This window comes from Vitis riparia, chromosome 10, assembly GCF_004353265.1.
Source record: "Vitis riparia cultivar Riparia Gloire de Montpellier isolate 1030 chromosome 10, EGFV_Vit.rip_1.0, whole genome shotgun sequence".
NCBI classification, from domain to species: domain Eukaryota; kingdom Viridiplantae; phylum Streptophyta; class Magnoliopsida; order Vitales; family Vitaceae; genus Vitis; species Vitis riparia.
In genome coordinates this window covers 2957240-2967779 of record NC_048440.1, presented here as the reverse complement: position 1 = coordinate 2967779, position 10540 = coordinate 2957240, and the positions used below count along the sequence as shown (strand labels likewise).

Below are 10540 nucleotides of genomic sequence, written 5' to 3'. Positions count from 1 at the left end.
ATGTATTGGCAGAAGTTGGTGCACATTAAACCTTTTATGGCATGAGTTTTACCTTTTTGAACTTGAACCGGTGCTTAAAAGAACTTTCTTTTATGCTGATATTCTGATACTAAATGGAAAATTCCCTTTATCCTTTTCTTAATGCCAGATAATAGTTTTGGAAGGAGTTTTATAATAATACCTCTAGTTTTGATGGAATCTGTGCATTTATAGCATATGTTTCATATGTTCTTTTTCAGATTCTGCTTAGGCCCTCTAGAATCTATCATCTTTAGTTTTTTATTGGAAGTAATTCTCTGAAACATCCTTTTAGTCCTGTTTAAAATTTCTATTCTTTAAAGCAAATTTTGGATAAGTTGCAAAAGAATCTTTAAAATTTAAGATATAAAGAAAAATATGTCCATTTCTTAAAAGAGAAACATCAATTGCTATTAGCTTCTATGAAAGTACTTTTTTTTTTTTTACAGATATTTCAGTTATGTTAATTTTGAATATCATACTGATTTAGTCTTCTAATCTCATTAACTTTTCTGCATTCCATTTATTCCCATTGTCTGGAATCTGATATTCATTTTGAATTTAAGAGTGTGTTCAATGTAATTTGGGCTGGAGTTCTTGGATGTTGACTTAGATTTATGTTTGTGGTTTGGGCTGTGTGGTGATATAGGCAGGCAACAGATACTTTTGGTGGGTCTGAGTTGGCAATTCCTGGGCCTGATAGTGTTGTGTTTTATCTTTCATTTTGTCATATATTTGAGAAAGTTTACTTACAGGTTTCCAGTATGACTCTGGATAGAAGCAGAAGCCCACCACGAGCCAAGAGGCTTTGTAACAGTGATCGTGCTTCTTACCGAGACACACCTTACCCAAGGCATCGTCGAGTTCACCGGTTTGCTCCTTTATCAATTCAGCAAAATCTAACTATTATTCATTTTATCTATACACACACACACTTATAGCCTATGTTGCATAAATGTTATAGTTACATTTTACGGTTCTTGTTTGAAAAGTGTGCTCTTAGTGATGATTATGTTCTTTTGTCTGTTCCATTTCTCACTTGTTCTTGATACAATTTTTCTTCTTTCTTTCTTCTTGGGCCTTGCTTATTACTAGGAATCACTTATGTTCGGGTGCTTGTAATGCTAAAAGATAAAACTTATGCTTTTATCATGTATTCACATTGCGTATGTCTGCCTCAGATTGGTGACATGAAGAGACTAATTTCTCTACAACTATTGAAAAATTGCAGTGTCCTTATCTAGTTCTGGAAAACACCATATATAGGAACTTAATGTGTATGCATGTGTAGATGGCTTAAAATTGGGTGGATGCTTTCTTGTTGTAACTTCAAAATTTCATGCAAAAGTAAAAAATAAAAAAGGATACATGAAGATGAAGAAATTGAAAATACCATAGATGAGAATAACTTGGATAGGGCATGTGATCCTCGAGTCTTGCTTTGGAGTGATTACCTAAATCAATGTATGGTTATTTTCTAACAAATATATTATTTTCTTAAACAATTTGGAAGAGCTATTGTAATAGATAAAATTGAGAAAGAAATCTTCTCTGGAATTCTATTGAACATCTACTTGTAAACACATTAACAATGTCTGTGGTAATCCAAGCCTGCAGCATTGGAGGTTGCTATCTTCAATATGTTGATTTTCTAAATGTGTTCCTCTCAAAAGTGGTCTCCTTGATGTGTGGACTCTACCTTTGTTAAAACCAAGATCTTTTAGTTGCTGCTGTCTTTTGGTTTAAATTATCACAATTCACAACCAATTATATTGTTAATTTCCAGGCAAGATTATCTGTGCAATAAATGTAAGAGACCAGGGCATTTTGCCAGAGATTGCCCAAATGTGACTGTATGTAACAACTGTGGCCTTCCTGGGTAAGATGAATTCCTTTCCTTCTAGTTTCTCTAGAACATTTCATGTTTTATGAGAGAATGATTTCTAGAATTAAAATATGTCAATACTTGGTTGATGTATCATGTATGGTGGTTCCTTAGGATAGTTTAAACCCTGATTCACCCACCAAACTGATTTCTAGCAAAAACCTGATTTAATATGTTCTCCTTTGTAGCCACATAGCTACTGAGTGTAACTCAACAACCATTTGTTGGAACTGTAAAGAGTCTGGACATCTTGCAAGCCAATGTCCTAATGATCCAGTGTGCCATATGTGTGGCAAAATGGGTCACCTAGCTCGGGATTGCTCATGCCCAGGTCTACATGCTCATGATGCGAGACTCTGCAACAACTGCTACAAGCCAGGCCACATTGCTATGGACTGCACCAATGAGAAAGCTTGCAACATATTCAGGTAGCCAGTTACTATATCATAAGAACATATTTATCTATTTTAAGGAGAATTATTGATTGAGACATTTTACTTCAGGGCAAGTTGGTGTGGGAGGATTTCAATATCATGGAGGAGGCAAATGGAATTGGTAAAGAAGTCATTAAACAAACTAATGTGACTGTGACGAACAATACCCTAGAGATTCGCTTGTATTGGGCTGGGAAAGGGACAACATGTATCCTTAAGAGAGGAAGATATTGTCCTCTAATATCTGCTATTTCTATATGTCCCAGTAAGTTAAATATTCATGAGCCTCTCCTTTCAAAATTAGTACAATTGCTACAGCTAATAATTGTGTGTTCTTTTTTTATGTTTAATTTTCCTTAGTCTTGCTGTTTGGAATTTATACTAGGAATATAGTCCGTAGCTGGGTTTTCATGCAACAAATTAGCTAAAAAATGCTAATGCAAAATCAAGTAAAGGAATGATAGTTTTTACCATCAAAGTTGAAACATTAGAAACTGATAAAAACAACACTTATAAGTAGTTTTCTACAACCAAATAAAAGTGGGCTACCTAGGGCTCTGGTTTTTAAGGTAATGAGGGTTATATCTGCTGTGGTTCTTTGAGGTATTTTATAGGTTAATACCAACAGGAAAAGCTTGCTGATATTTATGAATGGCAATGGAACTCATTTCAGTGCTAAGCTAGTGTCATTATTTCATGGTTAGGATTTATGATCAACAGGTATGAAGATAGAGGTGATGCCTGCTCTATTAGGCTCCAATTGATCAAATTTGTGAAAGAATGGAATCATCTGTGTTGCCTTTGGAGTTCAATGGGAACACTGATCGGTGCATAATTCAAAGTGCAATGTCGCAATCTGTCCAAAGCAATGTTTCTGGAGCTGTGGATGCTTCTGCTTCTGGGGTGTCTATACATGAATGTTTTAGGGCCACATCAATGTTTGAGAAACAGGCTAAGGTGGATGCCATACTTCTAAATTTTTGTATTATTCCTTGAACTTGATTTTAGAAATAATCTGGATTTGAATAGCTTGTAATGGGCATTTGGTTTTTTGTTCATCATCATCAAGCCTTTTATTGGCAATTTACTTGCTTTGGAGCTCTTTATTGTTATTGGGTTGTTCATTGCCTTTGTAGTGGGTGCATTCATAACATGAAGGACATTGATGTTAACGGGTATCTTCAAATGCTTTACAATTATTCTTGTTAAAGAAAGATATTTGACAACTATTTGGTTTCATCAATAACCCCAGTCCAGCCCAGCCCAGTCCAGCCCAGCCCAACACAGCCCAGCCCAGCCCAACACAGCCCAGCCCAGCCCAGCACAGCCTAGCCTAGCCCCGCCCTGCCCCGCCCCGACAACACATACCCGAGTCGGGACGGGCCGGGGATGGGATTTTAATTTTAACTCTATAACGGGGATGGGAATGCCCCGCCCCGCCCCGGGTTTAGGACGGGATGAGAAATAACTAAATATTTTGGGACGGGAATGGGATAGGGGTGACCTGTCCCAAACCCGCCCGTTGCCATTCCTAAAGGACAGACTTACATGGTTGGTCTCGGTCCTCATACTTTTCTGAGGAAGCATGCTCGCCTAGTGAGAGACAAGTTAAGTTTTGGAAGACATAAACCATGGCTGACCGTTATACAGGCAGTCAAATCATAAAGTTATGGTTAGATGGATTTCTCGTTTCTTCCATTATCTTGATAGATATTTTATTGCTCGGAGGTCACTTCTTGCCTTTAACGAGGTTGGGCTCACTTGCTTCCGTGATCTGGTCTACCAAGAGTTATATAGTAAAGTCAGGGATGCCGTGATTTCTCTGATTGATCAAGAGCGCGAGGGAGAGCAGGTTGAGTGAGCTTTATTGAAGAATGTTTTAGATATATTTGTTGAAATTGGAATGGGGCAAATGGAACAATATGAAAATGATTTTGAAGCAGCCATGCTCAAAGACACTGCTGCATATTATTATTCTTGAAAGGCTTCAAACTGGATCCTGGAAGATTCATATCCAGATTATATGTTAAAAGCTGAGGAGTGTTTGAAACGAGAGAAAGATAGGGTTTCTCATTATCTACCTTCTAGTAGTGAACCAAAGCTACTTGAGAAAGTCTAGAATGAGTTGCTGTCGGTATTTGCAAACCAACTGCTTGAGAAGGAGCACTCTGGGCACCATGCGTTGCTTAGAGATGACAAGGTGGATGATTTATCAAGGATGTACAGGTTCTTTTCTAAAATACCACGCGGTTTAGAGCCTGTGTCTAATATATTTAAACAGCATGTTACTGCCAAAGGTACAAACTTGGTTAAACAAGCTGAAGATGCAGCAAGCAACAAGAAGGCAGATAAAAGGGATGTGGTCGGCTTGCAAGAACAGGTTTTTGTTAGAAAAGTAATTGAGCTCCATGACAAGTATCTGGCATATGTGAATTATTGTTTTAATAACCACACACTTTTTCACAAGGAACTCAAGGATTTGAGGTATTCTACAACAAGGGTGTTGCTGGAAGCTCAAGTGCTGAACTACTAGCCACTCTTTATGATAATATTCTTAAGAAATGTGGGAGTGAGAAACTGAGCGATGAGGCCATTGAGGAAACACTTGAGAAGGTAGTAAAGCTGCTTGCTTATATTAGTGATAAAGATCTATTTGCTGAGTTCTATAGGAAAAAGCTTGCTCGGCGACTTCTTTTTGACGAGAGTGCTAATGATGACCATGAGAGAAGTATTTTGACTAAGCTGAAGTAGCAATGTGGTGGTCAGTTCACCTCCAAGATGGAGGGGATGGTTACAGATTTGACATTGGCAAAGGAATATGTTGCCACTTTGAGGATCCACCACAGACAACCTATATTAAGGTAAGTAAGATCATGGCTTGAAGAAGGAAGCCGGGCTGCATATAGAAAGTGGGTAGATCACGGCTGAGGCACATCCAGGAACATATGGAAAAAAGATTAAAGGGGGTCTGATCACTTACCAAACAAGATACGGTTGCATCCTTGGGGAAATCTCCAAGTGAGCCACACATATATGGACTTCCCATATCCACGCGCACGTAAGAAAAGGGAATAAAATATTCCATAGGAAGGGGCTGCCTTATAAATAAGAAGAAAAGTGGGGGAATAGAAAAGGGGGGGGGGGGGATTTTTCTTTGGTAGAGAGAACACACAAGAGGATTCTTTTGGAGAGCATGCAAAGAATTTTAGGAGCAGCGGGGGACTTCAGACAAGCATCGGATTGCCACTTTGATTGCATCAAGAGGCGATTTTTTATTTTTCTACAACATAGGTTAGTTTTCAATGGAGCATTTTTTTTTTTAATTTTTAGTTCATTGGTTAATTTGGTTCTTAGTGATAAATTTCCTTAATCTTAATTCGCATAATTTCTATTTATCTCCTAGATTAGATGTTTTTTTTATAGTTTTGGTTCATTAGTTTAAATAATTATAAAAATTTATATTTTTAGTTCCACGCTAGTTTAATTTTAATCTACTTGTTAGTTTAAGTCTGTTTGTGATTTGAATTCTTTAACTTAATTGATATTGTTAGACAAAGCATGTATTTTTAATTTTGATTTAATTTAGTTACAATTTATTTTTAATTTGAATGTGTTAGTGATTTTAATTCCTTAGTTTAAATAATTTGTGAGATAAAGTTTATTTTTTTCCGGATTAATTTAGTTACAATTTATTTTTAATTTGAATGAGTTAGTGATTTTAATTCCTTAGTTTAAATAGTTTTGTGAGATAAAGTTTATTTATTTTTTAATTCTGGATTAATTTAGTTTTAGTTTATAATTTAATTTGAATGAGTTAGTGATTTTAATTCCTTAGTTTAAATAATTTGTGAGAGAAAGTTTATTTTTTTTCTTGATTAGTTTAGTTACAATTTATTTTTAATTTGAATGTGTTAGTGATTTTAATTCCTTAGTATAAATAATTTGAGAGATAAAGTTTAATTTAGGATTAATTTAGTTTTAGTTTATAATTTAATTTGAATGTGTTAATGATGTTAATTCCTTAGTTTAAATCATTTGTGAGATAAAGTTTTTTTTTTTTTTTTTTTTAATTCTAGATTAATTTAGTTTTAGTTTATGATTTAATTTGAAAGTGTTAGTGATCCTAATTAGTTTGATTTTAATTCATTTTTAGTTTAAATAATCACGCTAAATAAAGTTTGTGATTTTAATTCCAATTACTTTAATTTTAATTTTTTTTTAGTTTAAATGCATTCGTTGATCTTAATTCTTTAGTTTAAATGATCGTATCAAATAAAGTTTGTGTTTTTAATTCCAATAATTTAGTAAATAGAATTTAATTTCAATTTAGTTTGATTTTAATTTATCTTATAATTTGAATGCGTTCATGATTTTAATTCAATTGTTTGATTAACCCTCTTAGACAAATTCCATATTTTAGTTTAATTTTATTTTGTTAATTTATTTATTTGCTTTAGTTTAAATATATTCGTGATTTCAATTTGATAGTTTAGCCAATCTTATTAGATGATGTTGATGTTTTTAATTTAATCTAGTATTAATTATTTTTAGTATTGAATGTGTTTGTGCGTTTCTGAATTCGTTAATTTTGATTTTAATCTGTTTATATCCAATTTTGTAGTTGATTATAATTTTAGTTCATTAATTTAGTTAATCACGTGCTATTATTTTCATGTTGTAAGTATGGTAATTTTAAAATTACATATAATATCATGTAATTTTAATTCAATATTTAGTTTTAGTGTTTTTAGAGTTTTGATTAATTAATTTAGTCAATCACATGATATTATATTCACGTTTTAAGTATGGAAATTTCAGCTTTGATTCGTCAATATTTAGTATGAGTTTTTTTTTTTGGAATCTAGTCAATTGCATGTTATTGTTTCCTATTTCCAAGATTGTTAAACTTTGGTTTTTGATTTACCATATTTTGTTAGAATGCCAATTTATCTTAATTGATCCCATATTATCATCTCCATATGCTAAGTTTGTTGACTTTAATCTGTGATTGGTTATTTTTTTACCTTAATTCATGCGTTTCTTGAAATCTAAATGTTAGCCTTGGAGAATATTTGTGTTAGTGTGTTTGATTAGGAGGTCATTAGTTTGTTGCCTTATTAATTGTTAGTCAAATTCTTTTTTTTTTTGAAGGCCATTGGAAACCCATGAAGGTTGGCCTTACTCTCACCACTTTAATTGACATGATTGACAAAGTATTTATTTTGTGATTTTCGTTTTCTTTGTTTTGATTGGTATTTTGTTCTTTTTTGTTTTTGCTTGATATTTCCTTCCTTATGTCTCATTGTTTTCAAATTAATTTTTTTTATTCCAATAAAACCCTTTTCTTAAAAGATCCCTTTAAAAATCTATTTTAAAAAAATTCATCTAAAGTTCTTAGAATCAAAATCTCATTATCTTAAATAATATGCAACCATATTTTGATCGGTTTGCATCTTTCTCGGTTTTCAATGAAAATTTTGGTTTTAAATAAAACACGAATCAAAGCTTGTGGTCCCAAATAAATGGGATAATTCTAGGTTAAATTCGTGTATATTAATTGGGGACTTGGTGAATCCGCTACATAAGAAAATCCTTTCAAAACTTATTTTTACTACTATCCTTGATAATTGTTGTAATCATATCTATTTATTTTTTTGAAATTGTATATAAGATGTGTGTGATAATTGATGATTTTGTATTCTTTGATCATTTTTGCTATGCTAATTAGATAAACATGTTAGGATTTCTTATTTTATTATTTATTATCTAATCCCCCATGTCATGAGGAAGCATATTATGACTTATCTATGCCATCCAGGTACGCCCCCTATCACCTACCTTCTAAATTCTGTAAACATGATTGTTATTGTGAATTATGCCTATGTTTGATAGTGCTTGGGTGTTTTGATATTTGTTATATTGTTCGACTATTTATGATGAAGTGCATGTTGGGTGATATAATATCTAAAGTAACCTTTGATGTTTTGTGATAATGCTTAAGAAGTGGTTCAGGTACGCACCCTAACTCTCCTTTATTGTGATTTGATCTTGTTTGGCATGCTATTTTTTGAAATCACCTAGCCTACTTAGGTATCTATAATTAACCAATTAATTGCCACGTTTCCTTCAACTTAGTCAGTAGAGACCTTTATAGGGCTTAGAGGGGTGCTACCTTTCAAAGGTACCTTCCCAATAGGTAACCTGATCCCTGGACCTAGACTCGGGTTTTTCAAAGACATGCTTTTTCCAAAACTATGGAGTAATTTTTTTAGGGTTTCCTTTCTTGTTTTATTTTCTATTTACAATAAAAAAAGTGGCGAGTCCGAATTTTCCAAAAATTAAATTTTCACAAATAAAAGCGAGTCTCGCTGATCGAGTGGGGACACACGTGAAAATGCGGGTCCACAATACCTCTAAGAGGTAACACCCCTCTAAGCCCTATAAAGGCCTCTATTGACAAAGTTGAAGGAAACGTGGCAATTAATTGGTTAATTATAAATACCTAGGTAGGCTAGGTGACTTTGAAAAATAGTATGCTAAACAAGAAAACCAATCATAAAGAAGATTTAAGGTGCATACCTGGACCACTTCTTAAGCGCTATCACAAAACATCAAAGGTTAGTTTAAATAGTATATCACCAAGCATGCACTTTATCATAAATGATCGAACAATGTAACAAATATCAAGACACCCAAGCACTATCAAACATAGGCATAGTTCATAATGACAATCATATTTATAGAATTTAGAAAGTGGGTGTTAGGGAGCATACTTGGATAGTATAGATAACTCATAATACGCTTCCTTAGGACATGGGGGGTTAGATAATAAATAATAAAATAAAAAATTCTTGCATTGAATAATCATATACATATTAGGTATAAATCAAGAATAAGTTATAGATAGATTGATGGGTATAGAATGTGAATTAACTAAACCTAAAGTCCAACATTTCAATGCTTAATAATTTAAATGTGACAAAGTCACATTATCTACTCATTTTAAGTCGATAAAAATTATATTGGAGAATGTATAAATGAAAAATAACAATACCAAAGTATTATATAATGAGACCTCTAGCTAGTAGTTTTAGACCCCTCATAACAGTAAAGTTTCTTATTTAGAAAATATTTAGAATTGTGAATTTATTTTGTGCTTTTAATTCATATTCACATGTTGACCTTCTATATTTACATGTGTCTAGTTATTGGGAATGTATCAACCAAAGGGATCATCAATTGCACAGGTTGCATTCCATGTCTTGGAGTCTCTGCATGTAGAATCTCTACATAATGTGATAGCATTGTGGCACAACCAACTTCCAGCAGATTCCTTCTCCAAACTAAAGAACTTACATTGTGACAAATTACTGAACGTTTTTCCCCTTTCTGTGGCAAAAGCCCTTGTGCAACCTGAGGACTTACAAATAGGCTCTTGTAGAGTGGAGCCTATTTATTTTTAACCACATTGCATCAAAACCTATCAAATTACTAATGATTCAAGGAGTCCCTAATCATCTACATGTAGTAGGTAATTGTACCTTGATTATTTAGATGCAATAGTTCATTATGCCTTGTATGGAAAACAATAACAACAACGACAACAACAACAAAAACAATAATAACAACAACAACAACAACAACAACAACAACAACAACAACAACAACAATAATAATAACTATAATTATGAAATATATAAATATTAGGGTTGTAAATGAAATGAGTTTGATGAGTAGTGTTACCAACTATTATGGTATCAAAGCCTTATTTTATAGATGGTTATGAGTTTAACATTAAGGCTTGTTTATTTTTTATCATTTATTAAGTTATTTGCAAGCTCAAAGAAGATTGCTCTATATGTGTGTGTATATATATATATATATATATATATAACTTATTTATTTACCAAAAATTTTGTTCACATAAATTAAATATCATTCCTCTTGTGTAATTTGGATTTGCCAAGAAGCATTCCCTAATTTGGAAGAACTAAGATTGACCTTAAAGAGCACTATGGAGATATGGCGGGGCCAATTTTCAAGGGTGTCCTTTTCCAAACTAAGAGTGTTGAATATAATAGAGCATCATGGTATTTCGATTGTGATTTCCTCTAATATCGTTCAAGTATTACATAATTTAGAACGACTAGAGGTGACAAGATGTGATTTAGTGAATGAGGTTATCCAAGTGGAAAGGCTTCAA

The 10540-nt window shown here is 33.1% G+C and overlaps 1 pseudogene; it reads left to right on the top strand.

Annotated features, from left to right (window-relative positions):
* The first annotated feature begins 3117 nt into the window (after positions 1 to 3117).
* On the top strand, positions 3118 to 5145 carry LOC117923898 (annotated as a pseudogene).
* The last annotated feature ends 5395 nt before the right edge of the window (positions 5146 to 10540 follow it).